Raw genomic sequence first — 25655 nt, 5'->3', positions numbered from 1 at the left:
AATTTTTATTTCCCCATCAAGTGGGCCTTTGGTGGAAATGACACACCACCACCAGCGTGATGTCCATAAGATGGTTGGGGGGGAAGTGGAAGAGGACAAGTTGTTATTCTACTGGTATGTACTCAGTCATTATAGTGTTGTAAATATTGTTCGTTCAAGTTCATATAAGAATCTAGCATTTTATTTCCAAGGTGTAGTAAATCTTTGTTTTCTCACGGCAGGGAGATCGCATTACAAGGCTGCAATTTTTATTTGCCCATCAAGTGGGCCTTTGGTGGAAATGACACACCACCACCAGCATGATGTCCATAAGAGGGGGGGGGGGGAGTGTGAGAGGACAAGTTGTTATTCTACTGGTATGTACTCAGGCATTATAGTGTTTTAAAGATATTTCGTTCAAGTTCATATAAGAATCTAGCATTTTATTTCCAAGGTGAGGTAAATCTTTGTTTTCTCACGGCTGGGTGATCGCATTACAAGGTTGCAATTTTTATTTGCCCAACAAGTGGGCATTTGGTGGAAATGACACACCATCACCAGCATGATGTCCATGAGAGGGTAGGGGGGAAGTGGAAGAGGACAAGTTGTTATTCTACTGGTATGTACGCAGGCGTTGTAGTGTTTTAAAAATTGTTCGTTCAACTTCATATAAGAATGTAGCATTTTATTTCCAAGGTGTGGTAAATCTTTGTTTTCTCACGGTTGGGTGATCGCATTACAAGGTTGCAATTTTTATTTGCCCAACAAGTGGGCCTTTGGTGGAAATGACACACAATCACCAGCATGATGTTCATGGGGGGGGGGGGGGGGGGATGGATTGGAAGAGGACAAGTTGTACATCTACTGGTATGTACTCAGGCGATATAGTGTTTTAAAGATTGTTCGTTCAAGTTCGTATAAGAATGTAGCATTTTATTTCCAAGGTGAGGTAAATCTTTGTTTTCTCACGGCTGGGTGATCGCATTACAAGGTTGCAATTCTTATTTGCCCAACAAGTGGGCCTTTGGTGGAAATGACACACCATCACCAGCATGATGTTCATGGGGGGGGGGGGGGGGGGATGGATTGGAAGAGGACAAGTTGTACATCTACTGGTATGTACTCAGGCGATATAGTGTTTTAAAGATTGTTCGTTCAAGTTCGTATAAGAATGAAGCATTTTATTTCCAAGGTGTGCTAAATTTTAGTCTTGTCACGGCAGGGTGATCGCATTACAAGTCTGCAATTTTTATTTGCCAATCAAGTGGGCCTTTGGTGGAAATGACACACCACCACCAGCATGATATCCATAAGAGCGGTTGGGGGGGGGGGGGGGGGGGAAGTGGAAGAGGACAAGTTGTAATTCTACTGGTATGTACTCAGGCATTATAGTGTTTTAAAGATTGTTCGTTCAAGTTCATATAAGAATGTAGCATTTTATTTCCAAGGTGAGGTAAATCTTTGTTTTCTCACGGCTGGGTGATCGCATTACAAGGTTGCAATTTTTATTTGCCCAACAAGTGGGCCTTTGGTGGAAATGACACACCATCACCAGCATGATGTTCATGGGGGGGGGGGGGGGGGGATGGATTGGAAGAGGACAAGTTGTACATCTACTGGTATGTACTCAGGCGATATAGTGTTTTAAAGATTGTTCGTTCAAGTTCGTATAAGAATGAAGCATTTTATTTCCAAGGTGTGCTAAATTTTAGTCTTGTCACGGCAGGGTGATCGCATTACAAGTCTGCAATTTTTATTTGCCAATCAAGTGGGCCTTTGGTGGAAATGACACACCACCACCAGCATGATGTCCATAAGAGCGGTTGGGTGGGGGGGGGGGGGGGAAGTGGAAGAGGACAAGTTGTAATTCTACTGGTATGTACTCAGGCATTATAGTGTTTTAAAGATTGTTCGTTCAAGTTCATATAAGAATGTAGCATTTTATTTCCAAGGCGTGGTAAATCTTTGTCTTCTCACGGCAGGGTGATCGCATTACAAGGTTGCATTTTTATTTGCCCAGCTAGTGGGCCTTTGGTGGAAATGACACACCATCACCAGCATGATGTCAATAAGATGGTGGGGGGGAAGTGGAAGAGGACAAGTTGTTATTCTACTGGTATGTACGCAGGCGTTATAGTGTTTTAAAGATTGTTCGTTCAACTTCATATAAGAATGTAGCATTTTATTTCCAAGGTGTGGTAAATCTTTGTTTTCTCACGGCAGGTTAATCGCATTTCAAGGCTGCAATTTTATTTTCCCATCAAGTGTGCCTTTGGTGGAAATGACACACCATCACCAGCATGATGTTCATGGGGGGGGGGGGATGGATTGGAAGAGGACAAGTTGTACATCTATTGGTATGTACTCAGGCGATATAGTGTTTTAAAGATTGTTCGTTCAAGTTCGTGTAAGAATGTAGCATTTTATTTCCAAGGTGTGGTAAATCTTTGTTTTCAATTGAAGAAATGACACACCACCGCCAGCATGATGTCCATAAGAGGGGGGGCGGGCAAGTGGAAGAGGACAAGTTGTTATTCTACTGGTATGTTATCAGGCATTATAGTGTTTTAAAGGTTGTTCGCTCAAGGTCATATAAGAATGTAGCTTTTTATTTCCAAGATGTGGTAAATCTTTGTTTTCTCACGGCAGGGTGATTGCATTACAAGGTTGCAATTTTTATTAGCCCAACAAGTGGTGTGCATTTGGTGGAAATGACAACCATCACCAGCATGATGTCCATAGGAGGGGGGGGGATTGGAAGAGGACAAGTTGTAATTCTACTGGTATGTACTCAGCCATTATAGTTTTTTAAAGATAGTTCGTTCAAATTCATGTAAGAATGTAGCATTTTATTTCCAAGGTGTGGTAAATCTTTGTTTTCTCATGGCAGGGTGATCGCATTACAAGGCTGCAATTTTTATTTGCCCATCAAGTGGGGCTTTGGTGGAAATGACACACCACCACCAGCATGATGTCCATAAGAGGGTGGGGGGGAAGTGGAAGAGGACAAGTTGTTATTCTACTGGTATGTACTCAGTCATTATAGTGTTGTAAATATTTTTCGTTCAAGTTCATATAAGAATGTAGCATTTTATTTCCAAGGTGTGGTAAATCTTTGTTTTCGCACGGCAGGGTGATCGCATTACAAGGTTGCAATTTTTATTTGCCCAACAAGTGGGCCTTTGGTGCAAATGACACACCATCACCAGCAAGATGTCCATAAGAGGGTGGGGGGGAAGTGGAAGAGGACAAGTTGTTATTCTACTGGTATGTACTCAGTCATTATAGTGTTGTAAATATTGTTCGTTCAAATTCATATAAGAATGTAGCATTTTATTTCCAAGGTGTGGTAAATCTTTGTCTTCTCAGGGCAGGGTGATCGCATTACAAGGCTGCAATTTTTATTTGCCCATCAAGTGGGGCTTTGGTGGAAATGACACACCACCACCAGCATGATGTCCATAGCGTGACGGGGGGGGGGGGGGGGGGGGAGGAAAGGAAGAGGACAAGTTGTTATTCTACTGGTATGTTACCAGGCATTATAGTGTTTTAAAGATTGTTCGTTCAAGTTCATATAAGAATGTAGCATTTTATTTCCAAGGTGTGGTAAATCTTTGTTTTCTCACGGCAGGGTGATCGCATTACAAGGCTGCAATTTTTATTTGCCCATCAAGTGGGCCTTTGGTGGAAATGACACATCACCACCAGCATGATGTCCATAAGAGGGGGGGGGGGGGGGGAGTGTGAGAGGACAAGTTGTTATTCTACTGGTATGTACTCAGTCATTATAGTGTTGTAAATATTGTTCGTTCAAGTTCATATAAGAATGTAGCATTTTATTTCCAAGGTGTGGTAAATCTTTGTTTTCTCACGGCAGGGTGATCGCATTACAAGGCTCCAATTTTTATTTGCCCATCAAGTGGGCCTTTGGTGGAAATGACACATCACCACCAGCATGATGTCCATAAGAGGGGGGGGGGGGGGGGGAGTGTGAGAAGACAAGTTGTTATTCTACTGGTATGTACTCAGGCATTATAGTGTTTTAAATATTGTTCGTTCAAGTTCATATAAGAATGTAGCATTTTATTTCCAAAGTGAGGTAAATATTTGTTTTCTCACGGCTGGGTGATCGCATTACAAGGTTGCAATTTTTATTTGCCCAACAAGTGGGCCTTTGGTGGAAATGACACACCATCACCAGCATGATGTCCATAAGAGGGTGGAGGGGAAGTGGAAGAGGACAAGTTGTTATTCTACTGGTATGTACGCAGGCGTTGTAGTGTTTTAAAGATTGTTCGTTCAACTTCATATAAGAATGTAGCATTTTATTTCCAAGGTGTGGTAAATCTTTGTTTTCTCACGGCAGGGTGATCGCATTACAAGGCTCCAATTTTTATTTGCCTATCAAGTGGGCTCTTGGTGGAAATGACACACCACCAGCAGCATAATGTCCATATGTGCAGGGGGGGGGGGGGGGGGGGGAAGTGGAAGAGGTCAAGTTGTTATTCTACTGGAATGTACGCAGGCGTTATAGTGTTTTAAAGATTGTTCGTTCAAGTTCATATAAGAATGTAGCATTTTATTTCCAAGGCGTGGTAAATCTTTGTCTTCTCACGGCAGGGTGATCGCATTACAAGGTTGCATTTTTATTTGCCCAACAAGTGGGCCTTTGGTGGAAATGACACACCATCACCAGCATGATGTCCATAAGATGGTGGGGGGGGAAGTGGAAGAGGACAAGTTGTTATTCTACTGGTATGTACGCAGGCGTTATAGTGTTTTAAAGATTGTTCGTTCAACTTCATATAAGAATGTAGCATTTTATTTCCAAGGTGTGGTAAATCTTTGTTTTCTCACGGCAGGTTGATCGCATTTCAAGGCTGCATTTTTATTTTCCCATCAAGTGTGCCTTTGGTGGAAATGACACACCATCACCAGCATGATGTTCATGGGGGGGGGGGGGGGGGGATGGATTGGAAAAGGACAAGTTGTTATTCTACTGGTATGTTATCAGGCATTATAGTGTTTTAAAGGTTGTTCGTTCAAGTTCATATAAGAATGTAGCTTTTTATTTCCAAGATGTGGTAAATCTTTGTTTTCTCACGGCAGGGTGATTGCATTACTAGGTTGCAATTTTTATTTGCCCAACAAGTGTGCATTTGGTGGAAATGACACACCATCACCAGCATGATGTCCATAGGAGGGGGGGGGGGGGGGTGATTGGAAGAGGACAAGTTGTAATTCTACTGGTATGTACTGAGCCATTATAGTTTTTTAAAGATAGTTCGTTCAAATTCATGTAAGAATGTAGCATTTTATTTCCAAGGTATGGTAAATCTTTATTTTCTCACGGCAGGGTGATCGCATTACAAGGCTCCAATTTTTATTTGCCCATCAAGTGGGCTCTTGGTGGAAATGACACACCACCAGCAGCATAATGTCCATATGTGCAGGGGGGGAGGGGGGGGGGGGAAGTGGAAGAGATCATGTTGTTATTCTACTGGTATGTACGCAGGCGTTATAGTGGTCTAAAGATTGTTCGTTCAAGTTCATATAAGAATGTAGCATTTTATTTCCAAGGTGTGGTAAATCTTTGTTTTCTCACGGCAGGGTGATCGCATTACAAGGCTGCAATTTTTATTTGCCCATCAAGTGGGCCTTTGGTGGAAATGACACACCACCACCAGCATGATGTCCATAAGAGGTGGGGAGGGGGGGGGGGGAGTGTGAGAGGTCAAGTTGTTATTCTACTGGTATGTACTCAGGCATTATAGTGTTTTAAAGGTTGTTCGTTCAAGTTCATATAAGAATGTAGCATTTTATTTCCAAGGCGTGGTAAATCTTTGTCTTCTCACGGCAGGGTGATCGCATTACAAGATTGCATTTTTATTTGCCCAACAAGTGGGCCTTTGGTGGAAATGACACACCATCACCAGCAAGATGTCCACAAGAGGGTGGGGGGGAAGTGGAAGAGGACAAGTTGTTATTCTACTGGTATGTACTCAGTCATTATAGTGTTGTAAATATTGTTCGTTCAAGTTCATATAAGAATGTAGCATTTTATTTCCAAGGTGTGGTAAATCTTTATTTTCTCACGGCAGGGTGATCGCATTACAAGGCTGCAATTTTTATTTGCCCATCAAGTGGGCCTTTGGTGGAAATGACACACCATCACCAGCATGATGTCCATAAGTGGTGGGGGGGGGGGGGGGAGTGTGAGAGGACAAGTTGTTATTCTACTGGTATGTACTCAGGCATTATAGTGTTTTAAAGGTTGTTCGTTCAAGTTCATATAAGAATGTAGCATTTTATTTCCAAGGCGTGGTAAATCTTTATTTTCTCACGGCAGGGTGATCGCATTACAAGGCTCCAATTTTTATTTGCCCATCAAGTGGGCCTTTGGTGGAAATGACACACCACCACCAGCATGATGTCCATAAGAGGTGGGGGGGGGGGGGGGGGAGTGTGAGAGGACAAGTTGTTATTCTACTGGTATGTACTCAGGCATTATAGTGTTTTAAAGGTTGTTCGTTCAAGTTCATATAAGAATGTAGCATTTTATTTCCAAGGCGTGGTAAATCTTTGTCTTCTCACGGCAGGGTGATCGCATTACAAGGTTGCATTTTTATTTGCCCAACAAGTGGGCCTTTGGTGGAAATGACACACCATCACCAGCACGATGTTCATAGGGGGGGGGGGGGGGGGGATGGATTGGAAGAGGACAAGTTGTAATTCTACTGGTATGTACTCACGCATTTTAGTGTTTTAAAGATAGTTCGTTCATGTTCATTTAAGAATGTAGCATTTTATTCCCAAGGTGTGGTAAATCTTTGTTTTCTCACGGCAGATTGATCCCATTACAAGGCTGCAATTTTTATTTGCCCATCAAGTGGGTTTTAGGTGGAAATGACTCACTAGCAGCAGCATGTTATCCAGGGTGTGGGGGTGGGGGTGGGGGGGAAGAAGAGGACAAGTTGTTCTTCTATTGGTATGTACACAGGCTTTATTGTGTTTTAACCATATTATTTCCAAGGTGTAGTTAATCTTTGTTTTCTCACAGCATGGTGATCGCATTACAAGGCTGCAATTTTTATTTGCCCATCAAGTGGTCTTTTGGGGAAATGACACACCACCAGCTTAATGATGTCCTCCACGAGTGGCGGGGGGATGGTGGGGGGGGGGGGGGGGGAAGGGGAAGTGGAAGAGGACAAGTTGTTATTCCACAACTATGTACTCAGGATTTATAGTATTTTAAAGAGTGTTCGTACAAGTTCATATAAGAACGTAGCATTTTATTTCCAAGTTGTAGTAAATCTTTGTTTTCTCACCGCAGAGTGATCGCATTACAAGGCTGCAATTTTTATTTGCCCATCAAGTGGGGCTTTGGTGGAAATGATACACCACCACCAGCATGATGTCCATAGCGTCACGGGGGGGGGGAGGAAAGGAAGAGGACAAGTTGTTATTCTACTGGTATGTACGCAGGCGTTGTAGTGTTTTAAAGATTGTTCTTTCAACTTCATATAAGAATGTAGCATTTTATTTCCAAGGTGTGGTAAATCTTTGTTTTCTCACGGCAGGGTGATCGCATTACAAGGCTCCAATTTTTATTTGCCCATCAAGTGGGCTCTTGGTGGAAATGACACACCACCAGCAGCATAATGTCCATATGTGCAGGGGGGGGGGGGGGGAAGTGGAAGAGGTCAAGTTGTTATTCTACTGGAATGTACGCAGGCATTATAGTGTTTTAAAGATTGTTTGTTCAAGTTCATATAAGAATGTAGCATTTTATTTCCAAGGTGTGGTAAATCTTTATTTTCTCACGGCAGGGTGATCGCATTACAAGGCTGCAATTTTTATTTGCCCATCAAGTGGGCCTTTGGTGGAAATGACACACCACCACCAGCATGATGTCCATAAGAGGGGGGGGGGGGGGGGGGAGTGTGAGAGGACAAGTTGTTATTCTACTGGTATGTACTCAGTTATTATAGTGTTTTAAAGGTTGTTCGTTCAAGTTCATATAAGAATGTAGCATTTTATTTCCAAGGTGTGGTAAATCTTTATTTTCTCACGGCAGGGTGATCGCATTACAAGGCTGCAATTTTTATTTGCCCATCAAGTGGGCCTTTGGTGGAAATGACACACCACCACCAGCATGATGTCCATAAGAGGTGGGGGGGGGGGGGGGAGTGTGAGAGGACAAGTTGTTATTCTACTGGTATGTACTCAGGCATTATAGTGTTTTAAAGGTTGTTCGTTCAAGTTCATATAAGAATGTAGCATTTTATTTCCAAGGCGTGGTAAATCTTTGTCTTCTCACGGCAGCGTGATCGCATTACAAGGTTGCATTTTTATTTGCCCAACAAGTGGGCCTTTGGTGGAAATGACACACCATCACCAGCATGATGTCCATAAGATGGTGGGGGGGGGAAGTGGAAGAGGACAAGTTGTTATTCTACTGGTATGTACGCAGGCGTTATAGTGTTTTAAAGTTTGTTCGTTCAACTTCATATAAGAATGTAGCATTTTATTTCCAAGGTGTGGCAAATCTTTGTTTTCTCACGGCAGATTGATCGCATTTCAAGGCTGCATTTTTATTTTCCCATCAAGTGTGCCTTTGGTGGAAATGACACACCATCACCAGCATGATGTTCATGGGGGGGGGGGGGGGGGGGATGGATTGGAAGAGGACAAGTTGTACATCTACTGGTATGTACTCAGGCGATATAGTGTTTTAAAGATTGTTCGTTCAAGTTCGTATAAGAATGTAGCATTTTATTTCCAAGGTGTGGTAAATCTTTGTTTTCTCATGGCAGGGTGATCGCATTACAAGGCTGCAATTTTTATTTGCCCATCAAGTGGGCCTTTGGTGGAAATGACACACCACCACCAGCATGACGTCCATAAGTGGGGGGGGGGGGGGGGGGGAGTGTGAGAGGTCAAGTTGTTATTCTACTGGTATGTACTCAGGCATTATAGTGTTTTAAAGGTTGTTCGTTCAAGTTCATATAAGAATGTAGCATTTTATTTCCAAGGCGTGGTAAATCTTTGTTTTCTCACGGCAGATTGATCCCATTACAAGGCTGCAATTTTTATTTGCCCATCAAGTGGGTTTTAGGTGGAAATGACTCACCAGCAGCAGCATGTTATCCAGGGGGTTGGGGGGGTGGAAGAAGAGGACAAGTTGTTCTTCTATTGGTATGTACACAGGCTTTATTGTGTTTTAACCATATTAATTCCAAGGTGTAGTTAATCTTTGTTTTCTCACAGCATGGTGATCGCATTACAAGGCTGCAATTTTTATTTGCCCATCAAGTGGTCTTTTGGGGAAATGACACACCACCAGCTTAATGATGTCCACGAGTGGTGGTGGGATGGTGGGGGGGTGGGGGGGGTGGGGGGGAAGGGGAAGTGGAAGAGGACAAGTTGTTACTCTACGGCTAAGTACTCAGGCTTTATAGTGTTTTAAAGATTGTTCGTTCAAGTTCATAAAAGAACGTAGCATTTTTTTTTTCCAAGGTGTTGTAAATCTTTGTTTTCTCACAGCAGGGTGATCGTATTACTAGGCTGCAATGTTTATTTGCCCATCAAGTGGGCTTTTGGTGGAATGACACACCACAAGCAGCATGATGTCCACGTGTGGTGTCTGGGGGGGGGGGGGGGGGGGGGGGGGGGGAAGTGGAAGAGGACAAGTTGTTATTCCACAACTATGTACTCAGGATTTATAGTATTTTAAAGATTGTTCGTTCAAGTTCATATAAGAACGTAGCATAATATTTCCAAGTTGTAGTAAATCTTTTTTTTCTCACAGCAGAGTGATCGCATTACAAGGCTGCAATTTTTATTTGCCCATCAAGTGGGCTTTTCGTGGAAATGACACACCATCACCAGCATGATGTCCATAAGAAGGTGGGGGGGAAGTGGAAGAACACAAGTTGTTATTCTACTGGTATGTTATCAGGCATTATAGTGTTTTAAGGATTGTTCGTTCAAGTTCATATAAGATTGTAGCATTTTATTTTCAAGGTGTGGTAAATCTTTGTTTTCTCACGGCAGGGTGATCGCATTACAAGGCTGCAATTTTTATTTGCCCATCAAGTGGGCCTTTGGTGGAAATGACACACCACCACCAGCATGATGTCCATAAGATGGGTGGGGGGGAAGTGGAAGAGGACAAGTTGTTATTCTACTGGTATGTACTCAGGCATTATAGTGTTTTAAAGATAGTTCGTTCAAGTTCATATAAGAATGTAGCATTTTATTTCCAAGGTGTGGTAAATCTTTGTTTTCTCATGGCAGGGTGATAGCATTACAAGGCTGCAATTTTTATTTGCCCATCAAGTGTGACTTTGGTGGAAATGACACACCATCACCAGCATGATGTCCATAAGAAGGTGGGGGGGAAGTGGAAGAGGACAAGTTGTTATTCTACTGGTATGTACTCAGGCATTATAGTGTTTTAAAGATTGTTCGTTCAAGTCATATAAGAACGTAGCATTTTATTTCCAAGGTGTAGTAAATCTTTGTTTTCTCATGGCAGATTGATCGCATTACAAGGCTGCAATTTTTATTTGCCCATCAAGTGGGATTTTGGTTGAAATGACACACCACCAGCAGCATGATGTACATAAGAGTGCTGGGGGGGGGGGGGTGGAAGAGGACAAATTGTTATTCTGCTGATATGTACTCATGCTTTATTTTGTTTTAAAGATTGTCTACATCTACGTCTACATCTACATTTATAATCCGCAAGCCACCCAATGGTGTGTGGCGGAGGGCACTTTTACGTGCCACTGTCATTACCTCCCTTTCCTGTTCCAGTCGCGTATGGTTCGCGGGAAGAACGACTGTCTGAAAGCCTCCTTGCGCGCTCTAATCTCTCTAATTTTACATTCGTGATCTCCTCGGGAGGTATAAGTAGGGGGAAGCAATATATTCGATACCTCATCCAGAAACGCACCCTCTCGTAACCTGGCGAGCAAGCTACATCGCGATGCAGAGCGCCTCTCTTGCAGAGTCTGCCACTTGAGTTTATTAAACATCTCCGTAACGCTATCACGGTTACCAAATAACCCTGTGATGAAACGCGCCGCTCTTCTTTGGATCTTCTCTATCTCCTCTGTCTACCCGATCTGGTACGGATCCCACACTGATGAGCAATACTCAAGTATAGGTCGAATGAGTGTTTTGTAAGCCACCTCCTTTGTTGATGGACTACATTTTCTAAGCACTCTCCCAATGAATCTCAACCTGGTACCCGCCTTACCAACAATTAATTTTATATGATCATTCCACTTCAAATCGTTCCGCACGCATACTCCCAGATATTTTACAGAAGTAACTGCTACCAGTGTTTGTTCCGCTATCATATAATCATACAATAAAGGATCCTTCTTTCTATGTATTCGCAATACATTACATTTGTCTATGTTAAGGGACAGTTGCCACTCCCTGCACCAAGTGCCTATCCGCTGCAGATCTTCCTGCATTTCGCTACAATTTTCTAATGCTGCAACTTCTCTGTATACTACAGCATCATCCGCGAAAAGCCGCATGGAACTTCCGACACTATCTACTAGGTCATCTATATATATTGTGATAAGCAATGGTCCCATAACACTCCCCTGTGGCACGCCAGAGGTTACTTTAACGTCTGTAGACGTCTCTCCATTGATAACAACATGCTGTGTTCTGTTTGCTAAAAAGTCGTCAATCCAGCCACACAGCTGGTCTGATATTCCGTAGGCTCTTACTTTGTTTATCAGGCGACAGTGCGGAACTGTATCGAACGCCTTCCGGAAATCAAGAAAAATAGCATCTACCTGGGAGCCTGTATCTAATATTTTCTGGGTCTCATGAACAAATAACGCGAGTTGGGTCTCACACGATCGCTGTTTCCGGAATCCATTTTGATTCCTACATAGTAGATTCTGGATTTCCAAAAATGACATGATACTCAAGCAAAAAACATGTTCTAAAATTCTACAACAGATCGACGTCAGAGATATAGGTCTATAGTTTTGTGCATCTGCTCGACAACCCTTCTTGAAGACTGGGACTACCTGTGCTCTTTTCCAATCATTTGGAACCCTCCGTTCCTCTAGAGACTTGCGGTACACGGCTGTTAGAAGGGGGGCAAGTTCTTTCGCGTACTCTGTGTAGAATCGAATTGGTATCCCGTCAGGTCCAGTGGACTTTCCTCTGTTGAGTGATTCCAGTTGCTTTTCTATTCCTTGGACACTTATTTCGATGTCAGCCATTTTTCCGTTTGTGCGAGGATTTAGAGAAGGAACTGCAGTGCGGTCTTCCTCTGTGAAACAGCTTTGGAAAAAGGTGTTTAGTATTTCAGCTTTACGCGTGTCATCCTCTGTTTCAATGCCATCATCATCCCGGAGTGTCTGGATATGCTGTTTCGAACCACTTACTGATTTAACGTAAGACCAGAACTTCCTAGGATTTTCTGTCAAGTCGGTACATAGAATTTTACTTTCGAATTCACTGAACGCTTCTCGCATAGCCCTCCTTACGCTAACTTTGACATCGCTTAGCTTCTGTTTGTCTCAGAGGTTTTGGCTGCGTTTAAACTTGGAGTGAAGCTCTCTTTGCTTTCGCAGTAGTTTCCTAACTTTGTTGTTGTACCACGGTGGGTTTTTCCCGTCCCTCACAGTTTTACTCGGCACGTACCTGTCTAAAACGCATTTTACAATTGCCTTGAACTTTTTCCATAAACACTCAACATTGTCAGTGTCGGAACTGAAATTTTCGTTTTGATCTGTTAGGTAGCCTGAAATCTGCCTTCTATTACTCTTGCTAAACAGATAAACCTTCCTCCCTTTTTTTGTATTCCTATTAACTTCCATATTCAGGGATGCTGAAACAGCCTTATTATCACGGATTCCCTGTTCTGCACATACAGAGTCGAAAAGTTCGGGTCTGTTTGTTATCAGTGGGTCCAAGATGTTATCTCCACGAGTCGGTTCTCTGTTTAATTGCTCGAGGTAATTTTCGGATAGTGCACTCAGTATAATGTCACTCGATGCTCTGTCCCTACCACCCGTCCTAAACATCTGAGTGTCCCAGTCTATATCTGGTAAATTGAAATCTCCACCTAAGACTATAACATGCTGAGGAAATTTATGTGAAATGTATTCCAAATTTTCTCTCAGTTGTTCTGCCACTAACGCTGCTTAGTCGGGAGGTCGGTAAAAGGAGCCAATTATTAACCAAGCTCGGTTGTTGAGTGTAACCTCCACCCATAATAATTCACACGAACTATCCACTTCTACTTCACTACAGGATAAACTACTACTAACAGCGACGAACACTCCACCACCGGTTGCATGCAATCTATCCTTCCTAAACACCGTCTGTATCTTTGTAAAAATTTCGGCAGAATTTATCTCTGGCTTAAGCCAGCTTTCTGTACCTATTACGATTTCAGCTTCGGTGCTTTCTATCAGCGCTTGAAGTTCCGGTACTTTACCAACGCAGCTTCGTTCAAGTCCATATAAGAACGTAGCATTTTATTTTCAAGGTGTAGTAAATCTTTGTTTTCTGACGGCAGGGTGATCGCATTACATGGCTGCAATTTTTATTTGCCCATCAACTGGGCTTTTGGTTGAAGTGGCACACCACCAGCAGCATGGTTTCCACGAGAGGGGGGGGGGGGGGTGGCTGTGGGGAAGAGGGCAAGTTCCTTTTCCAGGGGGGGGGGGGGGGGTGGCTGTGGGGAAGAGGGCAAGTTCCTTTTCCATTGGTATGTACACCAGCTTTATAGTGTTTTAAAGAGTGTTCTTTCAAGTTCATATAAGAATGTAGATTTTATTTCCAAAGTGTAGTAAATGTTCGCATTAGAAGGCTGCAATTTTTATTTGCCCATCATCTGGGCTTTTGGTGGAAATGACACACCACCAGCGGCATGATGTCCACGAGATAGAGAGGGCTGGGGGAAAGAGGACAAGTTGTTGTTCTATTGGTATGTACTCAGTTTTTATAGTGTTTTAAAGAATGTCCCTTCAAGTTCATATAAGAACATCACATTTTATTTCCAAAGTGTAGTAAATCTTTGTTTTCTCACAGCAGGGTGTTCACATTACAAGGCTGCAATTTTTATTTGTAAGCCTGAGTTCATATCAATAGAAGAACAGCTTGTTCTCTTTCACCCACACCCCCCTCTCGTGGACATCATGGTGCTGCTGGTGTGTCATTTCCACCAAAAGCCCAGTTGATGGGCAAATAAAAATTGCAGCCTTGTAATGCGAACACCCTGCTGTGAGAAAACAAGGATTTACTATACTTTGGAAATAAAATGCTACGTTCTTATATGAATTTGAAGGAACAATCTTTGAAACACTAGAAAGCCTGAGTACATACCAATAGAACAACAACTTGTCCTCTTCCCCCCGCCCCCCACCCCTCTTGTGTACATGATGTTGCTGGTGGTGTGATAGCTCTTTATGTGCCAGACAGAAATGTATAAAATACTTTGTCGCGAAAGTGCGTACTATGTAGGATAGTACAACTACTCGCCTCAGTCGAGTCGACTGGCGAAAGAAACGAACTACTAGCGTGCTTGTGAGTGGCGGGGGCGGTGCGGGTGGCAATGTGTGCGACCCTGCAATGATGCATCGCGGCGAGGGGGGGGGGGGGGGGGGGGAATAATTTTTTACTCTTTGATGTGTTATATGTATGGTAGTTTATGTTTTCTCTTTGATCTTTGCTATGTAACATTGAATAAATAGTCTCTAAAAATGTGTGTTCCTGGCAATATGCTTTATTGTGTATTTGATTAAAAGGTCAACTTTATAATCTCACAGAGGACTAATTACAGTCAGTATCTAATATGTTATGGGCCCAGGAGTGATTAGTGAACTTTGCATACCAAAGAAATAAACTGATAAATCAAGGTTACATAATTTTCGCGTGTGTTCAACGCGTTGCTATCGTATTTTCTTTTTGCAGAGAAACTTTCAAGATTTATTTATTTAATTATCTGAACGTATTGAAGATGGCTTTGGGTGGACAATCACTAGTTTATTTTGAAAAGTTGACTGGTATGACAAACTACAACGACTGGAAATTCACGATGGAAATGTACCTGAAACATGAGGGACTAAGGGACACAATTGCTGGCACTGACGAAGATGAGAAGAATGTACAGAAAGCATTATCAAAATTATGTTTTCTGTAAATTCAACTGTGTATCCAAATCTTCGTGGAGCAACGACTGCTAAAGAAGCGTGGCAAAATTTACAATCTGCATTTGAAGATAACAGTTTGTCTAGTTATATTGGGCTGTTACAATGCTTGATGAATGTACGATTGGCTTCTGAGAAAAATATGGAGGCGTATTTGTCGAAAATTATGTCACTTGCTCAACAAATTCTAAGCATTAGTAAGAAAATGGGCGATGATTTCGTAGTTGCAATTATGCTTAGTGGACTTCTAGCAGGTTTCCAACCCTTGATTATGGCAATTGAGAATTCGGGTGTCAAGATTTAGTAAGTCAGCGATTAATTCAAGAATCGACGAAACGTCAGTTTGCATGCACAAATGACACCACAGATTCGGCGCTGGTAGCTAGTAAGCAGGACAGTAAACACCAGAAGAGAAATATCCAACGTGATGTGCGAAATATCAAGCCTTTTAAGAGTTATAAATGCCAGAAACCTGGTTATAAGGGGAATGAGTGTAGAGCAAAGAAGAAACCAAATAAATTTTCAAATTTTGCGAATGCAGTGAGTACTGAAAACGAAACTGTGTGAATGGCTTTAACTGCATCTTCGCGTCATAGTGACGGCTGGTTTGTGGATTCCGGGTGTTCACGACACATGACGAATCAGAGAGCCTCGCTCAACACTTTCCAATCGCCCACAGCTACTAAAGTGACAGTAGCAGGTAACAGCAATCTTCAGGCTATTGGAGAGTTACTTGTGACGACAAGAATAAACAGATAACTGCTAATGATGTTGCGTATGTTCCAAGCCTTGCTTACAACCTACTGCCGGTTAGTCAGATGACAAGACGTGGATTGTGTGTATTGTTTGACAATGTGCAGCGCGGCGTATACAATAAAAGTGATGTAATTGTTTCTGGAACACCAGTAGCAGCTGCAACTCAAATGAATGGTATGTATCGATTAGGTGAAATGCATCATTACGAAAATGTTGTAGAGATTGACAGTTATGAATTGTGGCATCGAAGATTGGGACATTTGAATCGTGTAAGCATGCATTTATTAAAAGAAAAAATGGTTGATGGACTGAACTGGTCGAACGTCAATTTAGATCCGTGTATTCCCTGCATAAAAGGTAAACAGTTTCGACAACTTTTTCCTAAAACATCAGGTAGAAGAGCAAAAGATCTACTTGACATTGTGCATTCTGCTGTTTGTGGACCAATGAGCACGGCTTCGTGGGGAGGATCACGATATCTTCCTACTTTTACGGATGATCTGTCAAGAAAATCTTTTGGTTATATGTTAAAATCAACAGCAGAAGTCTGTGACACATTCATCGAATTCAAAGCACGAGTAGGAACTGGTCGAAAAATCAAAATACTTCGAACAGACAACGGAAAAGAGTTCGTCAATCGGCGCATGAAGTTATTTTTAAAGACGAATGGAATTAAACATGAAGCAACAAATCCTTACACGCCAGAACAGAATGGTGTTGCAGACTGAAGGAATTGAACTGCACAACACACACACACACACACACAGGCATTCCATCAATTATTCTTCCCGCGCTCCATAAGTGAATGGAACAGGACGAAACACTAATAACTCGTACAATGGGATGTACCGTCTGCCATGCACCTTACGGTAGTTTGTCGAGTACAGATGTAGATGTAGAATAAACCGAGCGTCAATTAAATTATTAATCTTCGTTGTCACAAATGTTTGACTGCTTTTTCTCTCCTCTCGCAGCAATTTCAGCTGTGCTTTTAAGCATACTGCAAAGTTGCGTATTTCGTTGTGGTACAAGTAACCAGTATGACTCTATAAAAGCGGCTGCCAATTCTCGTTAGTATGCAAGAGCCCAGCTACGAGTTAACAGGTGTAGAACCACATTTTGCCTGCTGACGTGTGCGCCGCAGCCTGTCGTAGGTTTCGGCAGAGGACTGCAGGTCGGTTGGGTGACATGGAGGTGTTTACAAATCCTAATGTCGAAGTTTCGCTAAGTCCCAACCAACCACAAACTTTGTCGCATGTTCAGTGCTGACGAGTTCGCGTGCCCGGATAACAGGTTCTGTAGCAGGCAGTGTCGCCCGGGCATTCGTGCGCGCGTTGTTACGAACTGTAAACTTGCTCCAACCCATATTTACCAAATCAGTTTTGAAAGTGCTGTGTGGTTGATATGTGAGAATGGTTTTAGAAAACATCGTAGCAGATCTTTTGAATCGTTTTCTCGGAGGCTATGTCGAAAATTTGGACCAATCTCAGTTGCAAATTGGAATATTTGGATGTGAGTATAGCGATATTGGGTGCGTCGCAGTTCTGTTGCGTAGCGCTATTGTAAACAATTCCCGTAAGGTACGGTATGTATTTTCTGTTTATGTGTTGTAATCCCCTACATGTTATTCAATATTTTATCAGGTGACGTCGCCCTACAAGATTTAATTTTAAAACAAATTCACTCAATGAGTTAAATTTGCTGGTGAAAACTGTGTATGGGCATTTAGGTAAGTGGCCTCTTTCAAGTTTTTAAGTAATATTAGTTCTGGCTGTGGTTTATGTTTTATAGAAGCAGCCTTCATTGGTTCCTACTACCAGCTTTTGTCAAGTTAACTTAAGTCTTTCCACATTCCTTCAGGTGGAATTTGTGGAAACAAGATATTTGTGAATGCTTAACTGAATGAATGACCAGTAAAGTTAGTAGTTGTGGAGGACTCCCCTCCCCCATCAACTCTACTGTATATTGCATGCCGCCAAGTCCAGTAACAGAACTCAAGAAATCCAATATTTGAGAAAGTCGTCTTACACATTATAAAACTTATATTGAAATTATATAAGTTTTCTTTAAGTTTAAAGTAAACTTTGCTGGCAGTAAATTCCATTATTTTTCGTGTATGTTGGGCACTCCACACGTATTTTTCGGTGACAAACTAAAAAATGGCGTTTTTCGACCTGTGTCACTTTCTTGTGGTTGTGCTATATATACGGTACAGAGGGGAAAGTGCCGAAAACCAGACCAGCAATTTCTTTTTTATTTAAAAAATAAAGTAGTAAAAATCAACTTTTAAAGGCACAGGATACTTACTTTATATCACCATTTATATTTTACTCTTAAAAAAATAATCAAAATTATTTTAAAAAACGTGAGAGTTCTGAAAACAAATACTAAAATTGGAGCCTCCAAAAAATAATCATAGTAGTACCAAATAAAATGTGAAATTGGTATCAAATCAGTACACAATCTAGTTTCAGATTAAGTGTAGTATAGCACCAATCAGAAGATTATAGAATTTCTGTCTCCTTTGCTGAAAGCAAGAGCCCTGTAGTAGACATTCCTACAGGCTTTCTTTCCCAATCTGGGCCGACAGAAGCGTCCGATCCCGCGCGTTGGCTTTGACCCGTGACGTAAGGGTGTTGTGGTGTGTGACGTCATGACGGCGCGGAGTTTGGTTTGTGCGTGTTTCTAGATGTCGTTGTGTTGTTGTTTGTTCTGCCCTCTGGTGGTATGTTCAGGTTAACGATTTTGCGGTTTTGTGTGAAGGTTAATTTAGTGTTGTTCGCTGTACGTTGTGTGGTAATTTTAGTAAAATTAATAGGTTGTTGTTCTTGTTCAGGAATGGATATGACGGATAAAATTGACAGTGCGCGTCTGAGGGAAATGATGGGGAACACTCCTTTGCAACTGATCAAGTTTTTCAAGCTTTTCGGTTTAATTGCCGAGGTTGTGAAATTCTCTGTTTGTGGCGAAGAAATGAATTTGACTAAAGTTCCGGCGTCTCGGACCAGGGACGGTTATATGTGGCGCTGTCGAAAAGACATTTGGCGTCCCACACGGCGCGGTTCCTGGTTCGAGAAGTCTAGGTTGGACATGCGCGTGATTGTACTGGTGACTTATTATTTTTGTTATAGATCCCCACAAAGTTTTTGCGTGCATGAGGCTCGTGTGAGTGAGAGGAGTGTGCTTGATTGGTTTTCTTTTTGCCGTGAACTGTTCCGAGTTCATCAAGTACGGTGGTAAGTACAGGTGTGTGTGAGTGCCTGTGTGTGATTGTGGTGGCCAACCTAGTTTGTAGCGCCGGAACTTTTTTGAGGTAAGTTTTTATTTTTTTGTTTTGGGTGTGTTGGGGTCGAGGGAAGTGTTTTATTGCAATGTGTGGATGTGAATGTTGGTATTGGTATCGGGAGATGTTCTTGAGCTACATAGGTCAAGGGAAATGTTTGATCCTAATTTATGGGATCGGGAGCTGCTGTTGAGCTATATAGGTTAAGGGAAGTGTCCGATTCCAGATGGGGGCGGGTGTCGAAACTTCCATAGCAAGGCAATACTAAATCAGCTCATCAAATTTTTACCCAAAATTGTAAGTCTACATGTTTTTGCTGCTTCCTCGGTTGTACTGTTTTTCATATTGGACAACTGTGTACCGAACATTTTCCAACCCATCTTTTTGTGTACTATAGCTTATCATTTTAGAAGGACCACTTTCTTTGATCTTCCTTCCCCACTATTATCTTAGAATAACCGTGTGTACTAATATAGGGAGACTTTAAACGGAAAAAGTAACAGATCTGCTTGAGGCAACTGAAAGGAGTCCAGTTTACACAACTACAACCTATGTTTTGTTAACCAAATAAATTAACCAAACATCTAAAGGGATTGATCATAAACATTAACTTGAATCTTACTATGTAAGAACACAAAAATGAGTTGAAGGGTTTATCTGCCAATATCTTCGCAAAATAATGAAAAATGTAATGCAATGCAAAATCTTTTCACATAGTAATTACATACATTAATTGCCATTAGGAATTAATTTATATAAATGAGGCAAGAAGAAAATTTGATCTGGACTGGAATTCGAGCTCCGGGTATTCGAGCTCCTGGTATTCAGCGTACTGGGCAGATGCGCTGACCACTATGCTGGCCTCAACAACTAATGAGCTAGGACAGTGCATCAGTGTGTGGTATAAGTTGAGAATTTGTGCCTAACAAGAAGTGATCTAGGTTAGTCCATGTGGTTGTGATGGCCACTGTGTCCAGGTGGCATAGTGGTCAGCACATCGGCCTAGTACACTGGAGACCAGAGTTCAAATACCAGTCTAGCACAGGTTTTCAACTTGCCCCATTCATATAAATCAATGCCCATTGACAGCTAACGTCTTTAATTCCTTTGTGTCTTGATTCACAGTGGCTGCAGGATCAAAATGTCTTTTGGACATCTGCAAAATCTTTGTTGCCAAAACATGTAATGGTGAAAGTGGGCAACTTGTGCACTCCATTAAATGGTGGTAGAAGCAGAAGTTACTATCAACATTGAGTCCTCCAGAGTGCAGGAGAATACAAATCTAGGAGACTAAGGGTTCCACTTAAGCAGATGGGTGGGGGAGAGGAGGCATTTTTGATGACTTTACGCTCTTTAGAATCAGAGGGCATTAACATACGGTGCGAACATAAACATTAGCCTAAACGACAGGTTGGCTTTTACCAGAATCTTAGAAATTTATGTTCATTGACCTCATCAACTAGCAACAAAATTAGCACCATTCAACCTAACCTAGACTTTGCATTACATTGTGTATCAGTCTGTCACCCCAAGCAAGATTTCAGGGACAGTCCAGTATAACACTCTGAGCAAATGTCTTCGTAAATATGTTAAATCAGTTGTCTGTGTCTTACTAAATTCCTTTATATGATAGTAGAGTTCCTAATATGACACTTTTTCATACTCTACATTTATTTATTTGAATTGCCATCCATGCCAGTCATGTGACGGCATAAAACAGACTGTAAGATGTTGTTTGTTTGTGGTGGTTGTTGTCCAGACTGGCACTATTCAGCTCTATCCTTTGCAAGTCTTAATCTCTGCATTACTACTGCTGCTGTATACATTTGACTCTGCTTAGTGTTGCTAAGAATTGGTCTCCTTGTACAACTGTTTAACCTCTACCCTTCCTTTCAGTAGCAAACTTAGTATTCCTTGACACCTCAGGGCATCCCTTGGCCATCTGACATGTCTCCTAATCAAGTTGTGCGACAAAGCTTTTGTCCCCAATTCAACACAGTACTTCTTCATTAGTTACTCAGCCTACTTATCAAGCCTTCATAATTCTTTTCTAAACCACATTGAAAAAGCCTATTCTCCTATTGTCTTCCCTGCCAGTGATTTGTGTTTCACTTCCGTATGAGGCTATACTCCAGAAAAATATTGAATGTTGACAATGAGTGTATATCTCTTAATGTCATTGTTGTATATCTGGATTCAGAAATAATGTGGAACAGTTATACAGAACACACATATGACAAGTTGTCATGTATTAATTATTGCCGAGTTCCTGTTACGCTTTTTTCCCCCACTGTCATCAGGGTGGGATATGTCTGGAATATCCACAACTAAAATATCTTGCATCTCTTATTTTAAATAATTATGTACACTGATGGCCCCATCTCTCTTAATATACATACATACATACATACATACATACATACATACATACATACATACATATCCAGAAGTCACAGACCCTGCAGACCATGTGTTGCTCCCACAAACTGCCTCCATTCCTTTGTTCTGTGCTCAGTTCCTACAGGTGTCTTCAGTCCCTAGGACTACTGGATTATTCACCAGGCTGTCCATCCAGCACAGCCTTGGTTGTCTCACAGTGTGTCTGGTGTTTGTTTCACTTCAAGTACCCTACATTGCCTGCCCACTGGATTCTTCTGCTCTTAACCTTCTGTAGGATTGTTGGTTGTTGCTTGAAGATTCGTCATTCATCATTATTCTCCATTCTCCTTTATCTAACATCCATGTCTTCCTCATTACTCTTATTTCAAATATTAGTAGTTTTTCCTTTACCCATTTAGTCGTGCTACAGGTTTCTGAACCGTACACAACTGCTGGGCATATCACTTTTACATATTCTCATCTTAGCATATGTTTTACTGATTTTGAGCTGAATGCCTCTCTGAGGGAATACATGCATTACATTCCCACTGCTAATCTTTTCTTGATGTTCATTTCTGTGCTGTTGTTGCTGGCAAACAAAGATTCCAAATCAGGACTCATCTGACCACTCCACAGTTTTCCTCTCGCCTAGGTTTTAACCGATAGGCTCGCAAGCCCAACAGAGACTTTGCAGGTACTGTGGTGCCGTTAGCAAAGGCACTCACATCAGTTGTCTGCTACCATTGCTAATAATTACAAATTCTGCTGCACTATTGTAATAGATATATTCATTATACATCCAAGATTGATTTTTGGGGTTATGTCATCCAGTTTGCTTGTCTGTTTGCACTGACAACTCTATACAAATGCTGCTGGTCTGTCATTAAGTGAAGGCCATCAGCCACTGCATTTTCTTTGGTGAGATGTAATGCCTAGAATTTGATATTCTCGGCAAACTCTTGACACTGTGGGTCTCAGAATGTTCAATTCCCATACTATTTCCTAAATGGAGTGTCCATGCATCAAGCTCCTACTACTGTTCCGCATTCAGAGTCTCTTAATTCTCATCGTGTGGCCATAATCACATTATAAAGCTTTTCACATGAGTACAAATGATGGCTGTGCTAATGTACTATCTTGTGTACATGATACTACCACAATCTGTATATTTGTGTATAGCTACCCAATAACTTTTATCACCTCAGCATATACAGTTGCATTTTTTATGTAAAAAATTTTAAGTTACAGCCTTACGGAGTCCATTTATAATCATAATACTCACTGAACATTAAAGATCAACATGCCTGCTACTTTACTTACAAAAACACAAGTGGCAGGCATGAACACATGGGAATAAAGCTTTTTAACATGTTACCTGTGCAGGCACATGCTGCATCTCCTTTAAAAATAATATCCAAAAATGGTCAGAAGAAAAGGTTTTTACCCTCTTAAAAATTTTGAAGTAGCTTAAAATAATACATACAAGAGCAGGATAATACTGGGTGACAAGTGGTGTGCTCCAAAGTTTAGTTTTGGAGGGACTAGCAGTGGAAAATGGAAATGATCATATGGCATTGTTGGCCGGGAGGCCCCATTCGGTGAGTTCTGCTGCCATACTGCAAGTCCTTTTTAGTCGACATCACTTTGGCAAATTGTAAGTCAATGATGATGAAAATGTTGATGGAGACACAACACCAAATTCCTTGCCGGGAATCGAATCCAGTCCCCCCTGCGTGGTCGGCGGTAATGCTACCGCTACAATATGGAGGTGGACTGGACCAGTAGTACCAGGATTGGATGTGATGGTCCAGAAAAACTGTTTTTGAACCAGGCTGTTGGGATAATTCAGTCCAGTGAAGGCTGAGATGAGAATGTTGTATTGCCGTAAAGAGTCTGCATCCACACAAATACAATTGTCTCAAATGCCAAGCCTGTATGGAAGCAAACATTTGACACTGAAAGGATGGCAAGCGTCAAAATGTATGTACCGTAGTTTGTTAGTAGGTTTAATGTGGACAGAAGTGTGTAACTTGTCTTCAGTGAGGATTAGATCAACATCAAGAAAAGTGAAATAGGACTCGGGGTAGGACTATGTGAAATTTAATTGGGAGAAGGTATTTAGAGTGTCCAGGAATTTTAACAGGCCAGCCTCACCATGAGTTCATACGGCAATGACATGATGAATGTATCAAAAGCAAACCAGGGCTGAAGGCTTATGGATCCCAGGAAAGCCCCCCTCCCTCTGAAGAACCCATGATTTCCCATAATCATACCCTGAAATGAGATCCATTCTCTCTGGGAATTTGCCGACCACACATAAAATAGCTTTTTGTTGCCCTCCCTATCTCCGCAACATTCCTGTCAGATGCTATGCACCTTCCGCACCCTTCTCCCTACCCTATGGCTGCTATCCACGTGACTGTTCCAACTGCAAGACCTGCCCTGTACACCCTCCTACCACTATCTATTCCAGCCCTGTAGCTGGCAAAACATGAACCATCTAAGGGAGAGCCACCTGTGAAATGACACATGTCATATACCAGCTGTTATGTAAACACTGTTTGCCCTTTTACGTCAGCTTAAGTACAACCCAGTTGTTAATCATCATGAAGGGACGTAGGCAGATGGCGTATACCAGCAACATGCAATATCCTGTAGCAGAGAATGCTCTACAAGACAGTCATTACCTCGGTAACTGTTTCACCACATGTGTCATCTGATTTTTATCCCAGACTCCAGTTTCTCAGAACTCTACAGGTGAGAAATGGTGCAACAACATGTCCCTTGTTCTCGCCAACTACCTGGTCTTAATTTATGTTAACTGCTTCCATCTCAGCATTTCTTCACAGTAACTACTCCTTCTTTCACTCCATTTTAGTTTTGTACAACTCTCATTTTCTGGCATGTCTATTTTTCTCATCCCTGTCCTACCCCTGTTACATACAATGACAGGCTTTACTCTTACTAACTCATACAGAATGTTTGAGTAGTCATCTCTGTCTTGCATATTACCTTTAAGCTCTCAGGCTTTCAAATATCATCCACTGCAGTCCCCAACAGTCAATCTTGCCTTCACATCCCATCCTGTAAGTCTCCCCTGACCTGGGGTTCTGGGAGACTTTCCTGAACGTATACCCCTTTTCCTAAACCTCTCCAGTTTTTTTCCTTCACCACTCTTCCTTCCCCTTCAACTCTTCTGCCAGGAGGAGGAGCCACTGGCTCCAAAAGTTAAGCCTTTGCAAATGCACGTGAATTTTTTTTGCCTATCCATTTACATTACATTGTCAATAATTGATTGTTTGGTCGTTATATTTGATTGCATGTTGCACTAGTGTGTATAATGTGTTGCTTTTGTTATCTTTCCAGAATTTGCCCACAAATAGAGGTTTTAAATTCCCTAACACAGTGTTTACGTGCTGCAGTTGAGCCTGATGAATGATAGTGTGCGCTCATGTTGAAATATTGACAGCTATTGAGATCACCCTTCTGTAGTCCCATAATTTATTTGAACAACTTATTACTTTCTTCTTGAAGTCGGAGGCTATTCTGGGTATCTCATATATTGTATATCAGGTGAATGGTGTTACTATGTTTTTGAACCCAATACTTTGCAAGTCTCATGTATCGCGGTTGCCAGGTGTACTCATTTTGTTATGGCCGGTTCCCCAAGCATCTCAATATTTCTTCAGGATGCCACCTACTCTATGTACCTTGTTTCAACTTTCGCTTTTCAGTCCTATGTCAAATTATTTCTACAGTATACCAGATCTTGTCACCTCATCTTCCCTGTCCTTGACATTGTTTTATTGTTTCTTTCCTTTATACAGAATTTTTGTATGTTCCTAACACCTATCACTCTTGCCCTGTTTGCTTGCCTCTGATGGTTCTCTTAATAGTCATACAGGTGCTTCTGTTTTCTGCAAAGGTCTGTTTACTTTTCTTAATAACAGCATTTATATTTCCCTTAGCCACATGGTCTTCTTCTGCTCTCTGGTCATTCCTGCTCATCATACTGCAGTTGTCGAGTCTCATTTTTCAGATATCTGTATTCCCTTTTGCCT

The sequence above is a fragment of the Schistocerca nitens genome, chromosome 12 (genome assembly GCF_023898315.1).
Source record: "Schistocerca nitens isolate TAMUIC-IGC-003100 chromosome 12, iqSchNite1.1, whole genome shotgun sequence".
Classification (NCBI taxonomy): Eukaryota; Metazoa; Arthropoda; class Insecta; order Orthoptera; family Acrididae; genus Schistocerca; species Schistocerca nitens.
Note: the sequence above shows the minus strand (reverse complement) of the source record.